This window comes from Leptonychotes weddellii, chromosome 2 (assembly GCF_054177405.1).
Source record: "Leptonychotes weddellii isolate Sample4059 chromosome 2, ASM5417740v2, whole genome shotgun sequence".
NCBI lineage: Eukaryota > Metazoa > Chordata > Mammalia > Carnivora > Phocidae > Leptonychotes > Leptonychotes weddellii.
The window spans coordinates 144,575,326-144,592,359 of NC_138370.1; the positions used below are offsets into that span (position 1 = coordinate 144,575,326).

Here is a 17,034-nt window from a genome sequence, read left to right on the forward strand (position 1 = left end):
TATATGTATATATATATACCACATTTTCTTTATCCATCCATCCATCCATGGACACTTTGGTTTTTTCCATGCCTTGGCTATCATGAATAATGCTGCAGTGAACATGGGAATGCAGATATGTCTTCAAAATAGTGATTTCATTTCCTTAGGATATATTCCTAGAAGTGGGATCATTAGATCATACAACAGTTCTATTTTTTAATTTTTTGAGGAACCACTCTATGATACTCCATAATGGCTATTCCAATTTACATTCCCACCAACAGTGCACAAGGGTTCCCTTTTCTCCACATCCTTGCAAACACCAACTTCTTTTTTTTTTTAATAGCCATTCTAACATGTGTGAGGTGATATCTCATTGTGGTTCTGATTTCCATTTCCTGTAATGATTAATGATGTTGAGCATCTTTTCATGTATATGTTGGCCATTTATTTGTATATCTTCTTTGAAAAAAATGGCTATTCAGGTCCTGAGCCCATTTTTTAAATTTTTTGATGGGGGCTAAGTTGTATGAATTCCTTATATATTTTGGATGTTAATCCCTTATTGGTTTTATGGATTGCAAGTATTTTCTCTCATTCCATGAGTTGCTTCTTCATTCTGTTGGTTGTTTCTTCTGCTGTGAAGAAACTTTCAAGTATGATGTAGCCCCACTTGTTTATTTTTCCTTTCATTGCTTTTGCTTTTGGTGTAATATCCAAAAAATCATTAGTAAGACCAATGTCAATTAGTTTTTTTTCTCTACGTTTTCTTCTAAAAGATTTACAGTTTCAGGTTTTACATTTCTTTAATGCATTTCTTTTTTTTTTTTTTTTTAAGATTTTATTTATTTGCGAGAGAGAGAATGAGAGACAGAGAGTATGAGAGGGAGGAGGGTCAGAGGGAGAAGCAGACTCCCTGCCGAGCAGGGAGCCCGATGCGGGACTCGATCCCAGGACTCCAGGATCATGACCTGAGCCGAAGGCAGTCGCTAAACCCACTGAGCCACCCAGGCGCCCTCTTTAATGCATTTCAAGTTAATTTCTGTAAGTGGTGTAAAATAGGGATGTAGTTTCATTCTTTTAAATATGAATAACCAGTTCTCCAAAGAACATCTATTGAAAAGAGTAATCTTCACTACTGAGTATTTTTGGTTCTCTTGCCAAATATTAGTCGACTATATGTGGGGATTTATTTCTGAGCTCTTTGTTCTCTACCAATTGTCTATGTGTCTGTTTTTATGCCAATACCATACTGTTTTGATTATTGTAGCTTTATACTCTAGCTTCAAAGTAGGCAGTCTGATGCCTCCAGCTTTGTTCCTCCTTCTCAAGATTGCTTTAGCTACTTGGGGGTTTTCTGTGGTTCCACACAAATTCTAGGATTTTTTCTATTTCTGTGAAAAAGCCATTGCAATTTTGATAGGAATTACACTGAATCTGTAGATCACTTTGGGCAGAATAGACATTTTAAAAATACTAGTTTTTCCAATCCATGAACACAGGATATATTTCTATTTATTTGTGTCTTGTACTATTTATTTCATTAATGTCTTATAGTTTCCAGTGTACAGAATTTTCACCTCTTTGGTTAAATTTATCCTTAAGTATTTTATTGCTTTTCATGCTATTGTAAATGTAGTGGTTTTATTTCTTTTTCAGATGTTTTATTGGCAGTGTATAGAAATGCAACTGTTTTCTATATGTTTAGTTTGTATCCTGAAACGTTACTGTATTCATCAATTAGTACTAAGAATTTTTTGGTGGAGTCTTTTAGGGTTTTCTATATATAAAATCATCTCATCTGCAAGCAATGATGATTTTACTTCTTCCTTTCCAATCAGTTCCCTTTTCTTTCTTTTTCCTGCCTAATTGCTCTGGATAGGAATTCTAGTACTATGTTTGAAGAAGTTGTGTGAATGGGCACCCTTGTCATATTTCTGACCTTAGAGGAAAAAGTAGATTTTTACTGTTATGTATGATGTTAGCTCTGGGTAAGTCATATATGGTCTTTATTATGTTAAGGTCTGTTATATACCCAATTTCTATACCCAATTTCTTGAGAGCTTTTTTTGTTGTTTTTCATGAAAGGGTGTTGGAATTTCATCTTTTCTTTTTTTTCCTGAATCTATAGTGAGGATTATATGTTTTATCTTCCAATCTATCAGTGAGGTGTATAATGTTTATTGATTTATGTATGTTGAATCATCCTTGCAACCCAGGGATAAATCCTACTTGATCTTGGCGTATGATCCCTTTGATGTGCTAGGAATTTGGTTTGCCAGAATTTTGTTAAGGATTTTTAAAACTATATTCATTAGGGATATTGGCCTGTAGTTTTCTCTTGTGTCTTTATCTGGATTAGGTATTAGAGTGATGCTGGTTTCATAAAATGAGTTTGGGAATATTCCCCCTCTTCAATTTTTTTTTTTAGAATTTGAGAAAGGATTGGCATTAATTTTTCTCTAAATGTTTGGTAGGATTTACCAGTGAAACCATCTGGTCCTGGGCTTTTCTCTTGGGGGGAGTTTTTAAATTACTGCTTGAATCTTCTTAGTTATTATTGGTTTGTTCAGATTTTCTGTTTCTTCATGATCCAGTCTTGGAAGGTTATAATGTTTCTAGAAATGTATCCATTTCTTATAGTTTATCCAATTTGTTGGCAAGATTTGTTCATAGTAGCCTCCTATAATTCTTAGCATTTCTATGGTATCAGTGGTAATGTGCCCTTTTTCATCTATAGTTTTGTTGATTTGAGTCTTTTCTTTCTTGGTTAGTCTCACTAAAGATTTGTCCATTTTGTTTATCCTTTTAAAAAATCAACTCTTAGTTTCATTAAGTTTTTTCTATTGTCCTTCTAGCGTCTATTTCACTTATTTATTTTTAATTTTTATTTATTTATTTGAGAGAAAGAAAGAGCACAAGCAAGGGGAGGGGGAGAGAGAGAAAGAATCCCAAGGAGACTCTGCACTGAGTGTGGAGCCCAATACAGGGCTTGATCCCAAAACCCCAAGATCATGACCTGGGCCAAAATCAAGAGTTGGTCGCTCAACTGACTGAGCCATCCAGGCACCCCTTATTTATTTCTGCTCTAATATTTACTATTTCCTTCTTTCTGCCAATTTTGGGCTTAGTTTATGATTCTTTTCCTAGCTACTTTAGGTATTGACATCTTTCTATTTTCTTGATTTATAGCTATAACCTTCCCTTTGGAAACTTTTGCTTTTCTTGCATCCCATAAAATTTGGCATGTTGGGTTTGGTATGTTGTTTTGTTTGTCTCAAGGTATTTATTTCCTGGGGCACCTGGATGGCTCAGTCGTTAAGGGTCTGCCTTCAGCTCAGGTCATGATCCCAGGTTCCTGGGATTGAGCCCTGCATCGGGCTCCCTGCTCCATGGGAAGCCTGCTTCTCCCTCTCCCACTCCCCCTGCTTGTGTTCCCTCTCTCACTGTGTCTCTGTCAAATAAATAAATAAAATCTTGTTTTAAAAAAAAGATATTTATTTCCTTATAATTTCTTCCTTGACCCTTTGGATGTTCAAGAGTGTGTTAATTTCCGGACGTTTGAATTTTTCATTTCTCCTCCTATTACTAATTTTTAGTTTCATACCACTGTGATCAGAAATAATACTAGATATGATTTCAATCTTCTTAATTTTGTTAAGGCTGTTTATAGTCCGACATATGGTTTATTTTGGAGAATCTTCTCTGTGTCCTTGAGAAGAATGTATATTCTGATGCTGTTGGATGGACTGTTCCATATATGTTAAAATCACTTGGTCTATAGTGTTATTCAGATCTACTGTTTCCCTCTTCATTTGTCATGTGGATAATATATCCACTGTTGAAAGTGAAGTTTTGAAGTCCCCTATTATTGTTGTCTATATCTCCCTTTCATTCCCTTAATATTTGCTTTAAATATTTAGGTCCTCCAATGTTGGAACGGACACATACTTACAATTGTTATAACCTTTTAATGAAATGACCCTTCAGTTATTATTTCTGTCTCTTGTGAATTTCCATTACTTGCTTAAATAATCAGGAGAATTATGTTCTTTCCCCAATAAACGTATTAATAAACTAAAGAATAAATGGAGGCTTTATTCCCCCTCCAAATTTAACAAATTATATTGTTTATGTAAATGTAATAGGATTGAATAAAAATCTTCATAATTGTGTTCAATACAGAAAATGACTGAAGTAGATGAAAATGCAACCAATTGGAAATTATGAAAAACTATCTTAGTTAAATCAGTAATAAAAGTGAAATTATTATCATATATCAGCTACCTTATTTTTCAAACTATTTAAATTGGAACATATTCTACCTGTGAGTTAAGTTCAGGAAAAACTGACAGTAAAAGGACTGTATCAGACACAAAGAAGTATAACTCACATTTTTAGTCTAACAATAAATCATGTTTACATAACAAGTTATATGGCTCATTTTGCAATACAAAACAATCCTGAGGGTTTTTTTTTCACCTTCAAATCAAAATTCAAATTAGAATCAGAAATGAAATGATGTTCTTATTTCAGCAATGAATACATGAGTGACTTGATTTTTCTTAAGACTGCATTTTTTAACGCTCATCTGGGTATAACACTTTAAAGAGTCCCTTTCAATCCTTAAAAGACATTCAATTTGTGACTGCAAAACACACCTTTTTCAGCTCCACTTATTCTGCAGAAGGACCTTTCCATAGCAAAGATTAACACAATATGCATCACGAGTTCAAAAATTTCAATTTGCTGCTATCCTTAGCAAATAATGAGAACCATCTGGACTGATTGATGCGGAGATTGAAAGTAATTGATCCTGCAATTGAGAAGCTTTTATGAAACATGAAATTAAACAAGATGATATTAAGCATTCTAAAGTTCATCAGAACGACACAACCAATGTGTTACTAGCTGTTCATTTTCTTTATATAAAAAGCCTTGACTGGAAGAATATAACAGAAATAGAAGCTAAAAAAAAAAAATCTAGATATTGATGTATTGATCAAAGGTCCACAGCTGGTTTACTTTGTTACAATAAACATTCTATGTGGTGCATAAAAGTCTTTGATTTCTTGCCAAATGTCCTTTGTAGGTAAAACATTATTAGTGGAATTACAATTATTAATATGTACAGATTGCCCTTAAAAAAAGCAAACTATGTAGAACAGAATTAGCAATAGTTTTACCTTTGAATAAAACTTTACACTATTTCAGATCTTTTTCTTATTAGCTCCCTCTTGGAAAAAGAAGTGCTTCAGGAGGCCAGTTATTATTGCCTGATTTTCACAGCAAACTTTGAGGTAAGCAGAGCTTATTTTTTCCCACTTGAAGGATAAATAGCTAAATCTCCCAGAAGTTATATCATTTGCTCTAGGCTGGGTGAGTGGTAGACTGAGGTAAGACCCCAAATTTTTAAGTTTTTAATTTATAGCCTAAAATATATTCTAGTATATCACATTGCTTCTTGATAAGGAAACACAGACAACTGAAAGCATAAATATTGCTTTGCTAGGAAGTTTTTTTCCAACGTTCCATATTGCTAATGACTCTGTTTATTTCCCTGTATAAAAAGACATTGATTCATGGGCATTCTTCCACATTTGCATTGTATTCAACTACATCACTAACTTAGACACTATTCACAATTCTCCAACATAAAAGGACATCTGGCAACAGTGGCCACTGTGACTCCAGTTTGAATCAGAAGGCAGGCCTTTTGTAACTTAAGGAAGACATCTTAGAATTTATCAATGTTCATGAAGTAGTATAAAAAAAAAGACCTGACCCTGGCCAAAAAGTAGGGCTTCTGGAGATGCTTAAGGCTATAAGAATCTTCTCAAAATCTGAGCATAAGGTACAACAATGGTATCCTATGATATAATCTTGGATATAATTCTCAATACACACTATAAAATGTGACAAATTTTAAAATGTGACCAACTAAGAAAGAAGCTAATAACTCTGTTGTATATCTCAGTGCTGCAAGTAAAATAATCTAGCCTGACATACAGAAACATAATACATGTATTCAGAAAGATGAATGAATATTCATTAATATTCATATTACATTAAAAACAAATCATGTAATGTATAGTCATGGAATGATGCATATTTACATAGGAAAATAATATACTTTTTGTTTCTCTAAAGCTGCTAGAGAGGTTTCATGTAGAAAATAAGATTTTATAAGCCACACTAAGAAAAAAGACATCTTGAAAGATTGTGGAGAAAATGGCGTATTTCAGAAAAAAAAAACACAGGAAACAAACTGAGGGTTGCTGCAGTGGAGAGAGAATATGCTTACCCTCACCTTCACTTTTACTGGCAGAAAAAAACCTGGGTTTTAAAAATACAAGTAGAAAGTCGTTAGGGATTTCATCCGTTGTTTTTAATTATGTCAATATAGCATATTTATTTGGTGCTGAATAGCTTACACCAGCAGTGCAATTATTAATCTTGATATATTTATTTATTTTAAGATTTTATTTATTTATTTGACAGGGAGGGACACAGCAAGAGAGGGAACACAAGCAGGGGGAGTGGGAGAGGGCAGGCTTCCCGTGGAGCAGGGAGCCTGATGCGGGGCTCGATCCCAGGACCCTGGGACCACGACCTGAGCCGAAGGCAGATGCTTAATGACTGAGCCACCCAGGTGCCCCAATCTTGATATATTTAATCCACATAGAAGCTTAAAGATTTGTAATGTTATCATAAGTATTAATTACTTCTAGTATTAGTAGTGGTACAGTATTATAGTACAGTTAGTAGTTTAACAGTATAATCAGCATTATATACATTAAGATTAGAGGAAACAGAGCATGATATACACCATTTCACTTGTGACTAATAAGTAATGGCGTTCTGTCTTCTAATCCAAGTTCAGGGCTACTACTAGAACATAGCTGCTTCCTCTCCATAAACCATCACAAATATCACTGCTGTAATATTTATTTCATATAATCACCACACTTAAATATAAATTATTTTTTGAATATTTTTTAATGATTTATTTATTTTTGAGAGAGAGAGCATGTGCAAGAAGGAAAGGGGTGGCAGAGAGAGAGGGAGAGGGAGAGAACCTCCCGCAGACTCCACGCTCAGCATGGAGCCCAAAGTGGGGCTTGATCTCACTACCCTGAGATCATGATCTGAACCCAAACCAAGACTCAGACACTTAACCAACTGAGCCACCCAGGCACCCCTGAGCCACCCAGGTACCCCTAAATTATTATTTAGTATTCATTTTATCAGGGAATAATTTTCTAATGCAACACAGGAACACAGAATGATACTACTCACGAAACTTGGTTCATGGGGACACCTGGGTGGCTCAGTCGGTTAAGCGCCTGGCTTTGGCTCAGATCCTTGTCCCAGGGTCTTTGGATCAAGTCCTGCATTGGGCTCCTTGCTCAGCAGGGAGCCTGCTTCTCCCTCTGCTACTCCCCCTGCTTGTGCTCTCTCCCTTTCTTTCTCTGACAAGTGAATAAATAAAATCTTAAAAAAAAAAAACAACTTGGTTCATGATACACTGTAATTATTGATATAAATCAGGGCCCTTATTATTCTATTTATTTATATATGTAATTATGTATTTTTAAGAATCTAATGAATACTTGTGAATTTAGTACCAAATCCAATTACTGGATCTTTAAAAATAATTTACATGTACTCATGTGCTTCATGTACTTTTTCTTATCCCGTCACTGTGTCTATAACCAGAAGTATTGCTATTCTGTATTTTAATAATGGTTTTATGTTTGTAGGCATGTGCACATGAATGAATGTGTGTGTGTGTGTGTGTGTGTGTGTGTACTATAAATCAAAAAGAAAAGGAGAAACAACTCAACAGCACAATGGATGAGAAGCCTAAACAATCACCTCTTCAAAGAGGGAATCCAAATGGCCAAAAAGATATGATGATATGCTCAACCTTGTTACCATATAAAGGTAACTGAAGTTCATGATGAGAACTGTTTTTCACCCATTTGATTGGAAATAATAAAAAAGTCAAACAGTATTAAGTTTGAGAGGTTGGCAATGAATAGAATTTCTTATACACTGTTGGAATAAAATTTTTGAAAGACTTTGTTAACTGTGACTTTATTTACATTATTTTCTTTGTCCTGGTTCTTGCTTCAGTGAGTCAGCTAGGATATGCAGCTCTGTTGCTAACAGTAACATGAATAAAAACAGTTAGACAAAATAATTTAAAAAATGATGAGGCAGAAAATGTCTTACAAATCTTCCCCATATACTATCATTCCAAATGTGCATACACATACACATACTCTTGTCTGGCATAAAAACTTTCTGAATAATTTTTTGAACTTTTGGGAACTTGAATAGAAATAATTTCACTTTGACAACAGAAGTGTTATAGCATTTAAATGTAATTTTTCAACATGCTGAATTTAATCCTGGAAGGGAAAAACATGGGGTGGAGAAGGAAATATACATATCAATATTTATCATGTAAAATACATATAACTAGGGCTCTTCTAAATTTAACTATGTATGATTTTAAAAGTCAAATACAGAATTACATTTCTGTGCTTTCAGAGAACCAAACAATAACATTTATAATATTTTTATTGATAACTGCAAAAATCTTTTGTGAGTTATTGCTTAGTATTTATGAATTGGAACAAAAAATGGCATTTGCTGAATTTGCAAAACAGCTAATTCATAAAAAGGTAAGTGACTGAATATTGCATATAAGGTACATAGCATAATATCTATTACCATAGAATATATACATGTTCACATATATTTATTTCCATACTCTAGAATCAGATTAAGATATGTTAAAATATTCAGGAGTATTTGTGAATGCAATTGAGAGATCAATCTTAAAATATGTATACCTCCTTATTTAAACAACTCTTATGCTGTCCTTTAAGTAGATTTTTTAGAGGTTGATTATGAAATTCATTAATCCTTTCCTTCTTAAATATTTCATATTTTCTCCTGTACGATGGTTGATTTTATGTGTCAGCTTGACTAGTGATTCTGTTTTTCTCCAGAAGCTTGACTAAAACACCCTGCAATCGAAAATCTATGCCATGGGGGAATGCCGGTCCAAAAAACAAAGCAGTAAAGGCACTGAATGGCAATAATTTCAGAAGTGTTTAGTCTTAAGCAAGGTAACTTGAAAGCCTTGAAACTGACTGTTATTGAACATCTATTCTTTTTCAGTAAATAAATTTAAAATATTTTTACATCTTTTCAGCTTAATTCTCCCAACAACGCCTTAGAATTTGTATCACATTGCTGCAACAGACACAGTGGTGCCACTTTAATGTGTTCAGGTTGCCCTAACAAAATAACAGACTGGGGGCCTTAGACAACAGATACCCATTTTCTCACAGTTCTGAAGGATTTCTAGCCTTCAGATCATTTCATGATCGAAGTGGTGGCAAATCTGGTTTGTAGTGAGAGTTCTCTTTCTGGCTACCTGATTCCGATGTCTCTTCCACTTCTTAAAAGTGCACCAGCCGTATGGGATTAGTCCCCCACTCTTATGACCTCATCTAACCTTAATTACCTCCCTAAAGATCCTATTTCCAATACAGTCACATTATGGGCTAGGGCTTCAACACACGAATTTAGAGAGGCACATTACACAGTCTCTGATACTATCCAATCATTCTACCTATACCCCACATATTTCGTAGCCCCACTACAGTTAGACAGGGACATTGACTAGTTGTAGCCAACAAGATTGTCACTTTGAGATCTAAGTATGAAAGAACTAAAACAGAACTTTCTAGCGATCTCTTCCTCTGCCACAGCAACTGAGAAGACCTGGTGCTCCAGACTATACAATACCTGAGGGTGGAGACTACATCAGCCTGGTCTCAGAGAGATTGCAGACCACAGCCCCCTTGCATGTAACGTGATTGGGAAAATAAATATATTTAGTTTATCCACTGTACACTTGGGATTGCTTGTTATTGTCACTTACTTGGATTTATACCCTACTGAGTGGTAGTTAGAGATGCAAAAGTCACCTTGGTCTAAATATAAACTCTGCCACATATGAAATGTGTAAACTCAAGAAAGTTTCTTGACATCTTTCACAGTCTTCACTTATAAAATGAGAGTAATTAATAATGTCAATTTCATAATAATGCCCATGTCATGAAGATTAAATGAAAGATTGCATGTAAAGTGCTCTTAAAAGTGCTTTGCTTAATAGAGGATCGATAACTGGGATTTTTACATTGAGAATCTGTGGCTCAGAGTTTATGCAAACATTGATGATAAAAGTTAAATATTCATGAGTAATGTGGGAAGTTCTTAGAAAGCTGGTAAGGGCCATAATAACAACTGAACTGACCAGTTATTGGCCACTGCATAGACATAGCTCTAAAAAGATGGTGATACTCACATATAGAGAAATGAGCTGAGAAAATTCAGGTTCACACCTAATCCCAAGTGAGTTCATATTTACTCATGGATATAACCATATAAGCAGAGTATTGCCGGTGATCATAGGTAACAATTGTTTTCTGAATTCAATTTATCAGCATACATTTCCTCCTGGGAATCTATACACTATTATGACCAAGAGAAATTTCCTCAGAATTTTTACTTATTCGTGGATCTTAGAAACCAAAATTACCACATTCATACAAGTACGAGGCATTACGTGTCCTGACCATTTTGGCATAACCATTTATTAACACTCGCTCATGAAGCATGAAAAAGCAGTTCTGACTGTTCTTGCTAAACTATAAAGCATTATTTTCATATTTTCCTAGTCCACATACTCCCAAAAGCCACAATTTCAATAATTTAGAAGAATATAGCAACTGTCAGAAGAAGGTTTGTATGAAAATAAATAACAAACAGAAGCTTCTCTGAGTTTAATGTATTAAACTCTTCTGTAATCTCTTGGTTATAATGGATGTGCACTGATATTGCCTTGAAACAATAAAAATATTGAGCATCTCTAATGTACTTGGTCATATAAACGCCTCAGCTCTGGCTGTTTTCCCAAGAGTGCCAACACTGTACTCCTCCCAGTGAGTCCCAACATGAGAAGCAAAGGAAGCCTAAAAGCTAGGAGTTAGTATACACAATAGTTAGGGACGAGCTCTGAAATCAGAGAATACAGGCCATCGCACTCACTACTCCATAATGTTGGCAAAGTTAGTATCTCTGAGTTTCTTTCTTTCTCTTTGTAAGTATGAAATTTCAAATATGTAAATATTAAGTTGTTCAAAATGAAACTTGAAAAAAAGGAGGAGGGGCGCCTGGGTGGCTCAGTTGGTTAAGCGACTGCCTTCGGCTCAGGTCATGATCCTGGAGTCCTGGGATCGAGTCCCGAATCAGGCTCCCTGCTTGGCAGGGAGTCTGCTTCTCCCTCTGACCCTCCCCCCTCTCGCGCTGTCTCTATCTCATTCTCTCTCTCAAATAAATAAATAAATAAATAAAATCTTAAAAAAAAAAAAGGAGGAAGGTGTCTTCACTACCCCCAGTCTAGGTGTGAGAACTGAATGAGAGAATTCAAATAAAGTTCTAAGGACAATGCCTGAAACACAATAAGCCATCCATAAATGTTACCTTTATCGTCAGCAGTTAGGAAAAATTTAAACTTGTGTTCTATTAAAAATGTATTACAACTTTTGGCTTTTGGCTCAGAGGAGGTGAAGGTGCAACTGCCTTGTGTCATCCCGAATCTGGTTTCATCTAACACAAGCCACCTCCACCATGCCACCTAAGTTCAAACCCAATGAGATCAAAGTCCTATACCTGACATGCGCTGGGGGGGAAGTCAATGCCACGTCTGCCTTGGCCCCAAAGATTGGCCCACTGGGTCTGACTCCAAAAAAGGTTGGTGATGACATCACCAAGACAAGTGGTGATTGGAAGGGTCTGAGGGTTACAGTAAAACTGACCATTCAGAACAGGCCCAGATTGAAGTGGTACCTTCTGCCTCTGCCCTGATTATCAAAGCCTTCAAGGAACCTCCAAGAAGACAAACCATGAGAGACGATGGACTCTGAAAAACAAACTGAGGGTTCCAGAGGGGAGGGGGATGGGAAGATGGGTTGGCCTGGTGGTGGGTATTGAGGAGGGCACGTTCTGCATGGAGCACTGGGTGTTATACACAAACAATGAATCATGGAACACTACATCAAAAACTAAAGCTGTAATGTATGGTGATTAACATAACAATAAAAAATTTAAAAAAAATAAAAAGGAACTTCCAAGAGACAGAAAGCAACAGAAAAACATTAAACACAGTGGAAATATCACTTTTAATGAGACTGTCAACATCGCCTAACAGATGTGGCACTAATCTTTAGCCAGAGAACTCTCTGGAACCATTAAAGAGATCCTGGGGACTGCCCAATCTGTGGGCTGCAATGTTGATGCCGCCACCCTCATTACATCACAGATGACATCAATAGTGGTGCAGTGGATTGCCCAGCTAGTTAAAACTATAAAGGAAAATATTTCAGTAAAGGGTCATTTGACACCAACAATAACAAAAATGCATTATAACAATCAAGGGGAAGAGGCTAGAATGATCCATGTAGTAATGGATTGGAGTTGGAGACATCAGTAAGAACTTAGCTTAATATATTACATACAGTTGCAAATAGAAATATTTATAGATATGTGTATATACATAGGTTAGTACACACACATACATTTCTTTGTGCTGTCAGCTGAGAGGTCCACCCCAGTAGCAAAGGGCACAGATCTTGGTTTCTAATACTGAACCAAAAGCTCCTTGGAGAAACAGCTGATTCAAGGACTGAATCAGGAATTATAGAAGATAAGCTTGGTGTGTCAGAAAGTAAGAACATACTAAAAAACAAAACAATAAAAAACATTTTTGGAGTTATGTGGGAGTATGCCAAAGGGACACAGGATCCAACTAAAAGGCTCCCAGTAGCCAAAACTGGAAAATTTTGAGCAAAAAAATAACTCAGATTAATACCCAAAATATAAAATTAATTATCTATAAGTTTATATCAATGTATAAAAATAATTTAACAAATTAATGAATGGAGAAGAGACAACTATCTCATGTGGAAGAATTCCAAATAATTATGTAGATACTTCTCCCCTACGGGGGGGGGGGGCGGGGGAGAGCATAAATCCCAACTCCATAAATGTGGGCTGTTGATAGTGGCTCTTCCAAAGAGTAAAGACTCCAAAGAGTCTGCCTTGACCCAATCTTCAGGGCTAGGGCAGACACGGCATTGACTTCCCCACCAGTGCATGTCAGTTATATGACTTTGGAATTTTCTATTCCAAAAACAGAAAGGTGAGGAAAAGAGTAACTTTACATTGGAGAAATCTGACAAACACTACCTCAGCCAGAGTTATCATCAATAGTCATGAGTCATGATGCTAGTATACATCTTTCATATAATGTGATGAAAATAGCACTTGAGGCCTGTGATTTCCTCCCTAAATCCCATAGCCCAAGTCTAGGCATGAGAAAAACATCTGAAAAATTCTAATGGAGGAGAATCCTACAAAATATCTCACCAGCACCCTCCAAAACTGTCAGAATGATCAGAAACAAGGAAAGTGAGAAACCGTCACAGCCTATAGGAGCCTAAGGAGACGTGACAATTAAATGTAATACGATATACTGGATGGGATCCTGGAAAAGAAAGACAATATTAGGTCAAAACTTAGCAACTGCGAATAAATTATGGACTTTAGTTAATAATAGTGTATCAATACTGGTTCATTAATTGCAGTAAATATACCATACTAATGTAAGGTGTTAATAACAGGGCATACTGGGTGTTGGGTATATGGGAATGCTCTTTACTATCTTCTCAATTTTTCTCTAATTCCAATACATTCTAAAAAATAGTACTAAAAATGCATTACAATAATTGGAAGAATTTTCTCTAAGACCTTAGTCATTCTAGATGATACTAGGTTGCATGAAAAGTGCTTCCGCATTACAATGATGGAGTTCAATTCTACCTCTGCCACTTTGTAGATGTATACATCAGCACAATTTCTTAAAGACATGGTGCCCTTTTATGTGTACAATGAAGATACAAATAACCTCAGGGATGTGGCAATGAGAAATAAATAAAATCAAATACATGGAGCACCCAAAACAATGCCAGTCACAGAAAGCTTAAATCTGCCCAAGAATATGCAAATGGAATATAGAGAGCCAGGATTAGGATTTGGCTCCGTGAGATCCCACTGTCCCTGATCTTGCCATTATGCAATATTGGTTGTAATTCAAAAATCAGAATTCAACCATTAAAGTAGGCCAGTCTGGAACATTTATTTGCTTCGATAGCCCCTCAGCTGGGCTGTAACATCCTTTAGCAGTGACAATGTGAACTTGGAGCCTGTGTATAATAGTCATTGTAAGTCCCTCCCTTGAGATCTGGCTTAAATGCTGACAGTCAGTAGGTGATGGTATAAAGCCTGTTGGAAGTAAGGAAGACATGGAGATGAGGGGATGAGAGCAAAGCAGGTATAGAACACTGAAAGGAAGGCAGAAGATTAAAAACTATATCTACCTTGTCTTCAACTGAATTATCTGTTTTCCTGGCTTTCTGGAACTAGATTGCTAAATTCAGTTAAATTCAACACATTCTGATTAGGTATCCATCCTCATATATTTCAGGGTCAATACAGCATACATTCTAGCATGGCAATTTTATTCAACATCACATAATTTAAAGCAACCACCTTTTTTTTTTTTTTTCATTCCAGTAAGTGGCTTGTGCATGGTAAGGTAGGAATCCAAACCCAAATGAATTTTCAAAAGAAAAGACTTCACAAGAGCATTATGGTAGTAACAGACCTCTACAAACTATATCCTTAGCTCCCCCAGGTCACACATTCACTCTTCTCTGCCAGGAGGTTTGAGAGAATACGTGTTCAGCATCACAAGAAGCATTAAGGGCAACACAAGACTGAATATGGTATGACTACCCTCCTCTAGGTGCTCAAACACCAGACAAGGCAGATACACAGTGGTATATTATAGAACACATTTTGTGCCGTGGTAAAGGTCTGAAAGTATAGATATGAGAGCCATTAGCTGAGTTTTTATTAATCCCCCACACCCCCCAAAACTTCACACCTGCAGATGGTTGATCAAATTTATACAAATCATCAAATTTACATCAAATCAAACTGAGATCTCAACTTCAGTGGCCTATAGCCACTACTTTACACTAAAAACTACTGATGCAGTCAGCAAACTCTAGACATGCCTTTTTTTATTTTTTAAAGAAGGATGTCATCCTAGTTAAATGGGGAAAAAAATTAACTAAAGAAGAACTAGGTTGGGTAATAAAAAACTTAGGGTACTTCAAAAGATGATTTCCCCAAAGTATTAGAAATGATCATTTTTTAAAAATTTTTTATTGTTATGTTAGTCACCATACATTACATCATTAGTCCCTGATGTAGTGCTCCATGATTCATTGTTTGTGCATATCACCCAGTGCTCCATGCAGAACATGCCCTCTTTAATACCCATCACCAGGCTAACCCATCCTCCCAACCCCCTCCCCTCTAGAACCCCCAGTTTGTTTTTCAGGGTCCATCGTCTCTCATGGTTCATCTCGCCCTCTGATTTCCCCCCCTTCATTCTTCCCCTCCTGCTATCTTTTTTTTTTCATTATATACAGATTATATAGAAAATAGATTACAAAGACAGATCCTATAAATATATAAATAAAGCTATAAATATGTAAACCATGGTCACATTATGAAGTTTATTTTTATTTATTTATTTATTTTTTACATTATGAAGTTTAAAATATGTAACTTTTCAGCAAGGCCGCTCCTAAAAATGTTACTATGACTTACAATACTTTCTGACGTTATATGTCAGAACTCATTAGGAATTTAATATAATTTCCTTCCACTGTGAATTATGGACTCCTCTCACTCTTCATTTTTTTTTTTTTTCCTGCCTCTGAGCTGCATCAACTGTTTCTAAGAAACAGAAGTTGAAAGCACTAGGGAAGAATCTTGTACAGAACATAATCTATTTTTAGACTTTAGCTCATTCTGAAATGAATGCAAGATCCACTGCAACTACAATACCTGGGAATCTCCTGTGCTTAGTAAACAAGGTCAATATATAGCATTCACTCTATTGAGAACTGTTAAATTCACCAAATAATTCACATAGGTTAACGTAGGATCAAAAAAGCCTTGAAAATTTCACGAATCACCGAATCAGGTCACTGTAATAAACAAAGAGAAGCCTAAATGGAAAATGCTCTAAATATTCAACAAAGGACGCAAGGAAAAGAGAAAAAGATGGAGGGGGCAAAGGAAGGTCTCTTAGTCCTCTCAGGCTGCTAGAGCAAAATACCATAGACAGGGTGGCTTATAAACAACAGAAATTTACTGCTTACAGTTCTGGAGACTGGGAAGTCCAAGATCGAGGAGCTGGCAAATTTAGTGTCTGGTGAGGTTCAGCTTCTTCACTGAGGGTTGTCTTCTAACTGTAACCTCACATGTCCTAGAGGATAAGGTGGCTCTCTCTGGGGCCCCTCTTAGGAGAGCACTAATTCCATTCATGACGCCTCCACCCTCATGACCAAATCATCTCCCAAAGGCCCTATTTCCTCATACCATCAACTTGGGCATCAGTTTTCAACATAGGAATTTGGGGAGGACATATACCCCAGACTAAAGCAGAGGGGAGGAAAAGAAGAGGACAGGGCGCAGCTGAAACAGGCTACCCTCTCATCCCTGCACAACATTGGTGCTAGGTATCCTCACATGTATCATTTCATTTCATTTTCATATAGCTGTCATTTAGACCTTCTTGGAGCCTCAGTCTCCTCATCATTTAAACCTTGCAAAATGGCTGTGAAGATGAACAATATATATTCCTCACCTAATGCCTCATAGTTAGGAGATACTCAATAAATGGCTGGTATCAGTATCAACTCTCATCATCTATACAGCTGTTTCTTAGAAGAGCCTTTCAGGAACACTTTCTCCCCTTCACAAAAAGGGGGAAGAAAAAGAAAAAAAGAGGTGCTATTATCCTCCTTCAAAAAAGGCAGATTCATCCAT

At 36.2% G+C, this 17,034-nt stretch overlaps 1 long non-coding RNA gene and 1 pseudogene across 1 annotated transcript in view; one reads left to right on the forward strand and one right to left on the reverse strand.

Moving 5' to 3' along the window:
• The window catches only part of LOC145720206 (uncharacterized), a 307,447-nt gene that overhangs the window by 18,482 nt on the left and 271,931 nt on the right, over window positions 1-17,034 (reverse strand). The window lies entirely within an intron of this gene.
• Window positions 11,683-12,656, forward strand: LOC115940589 (large ribosomal subunit protein uL11-like; annotated as a pseudogene).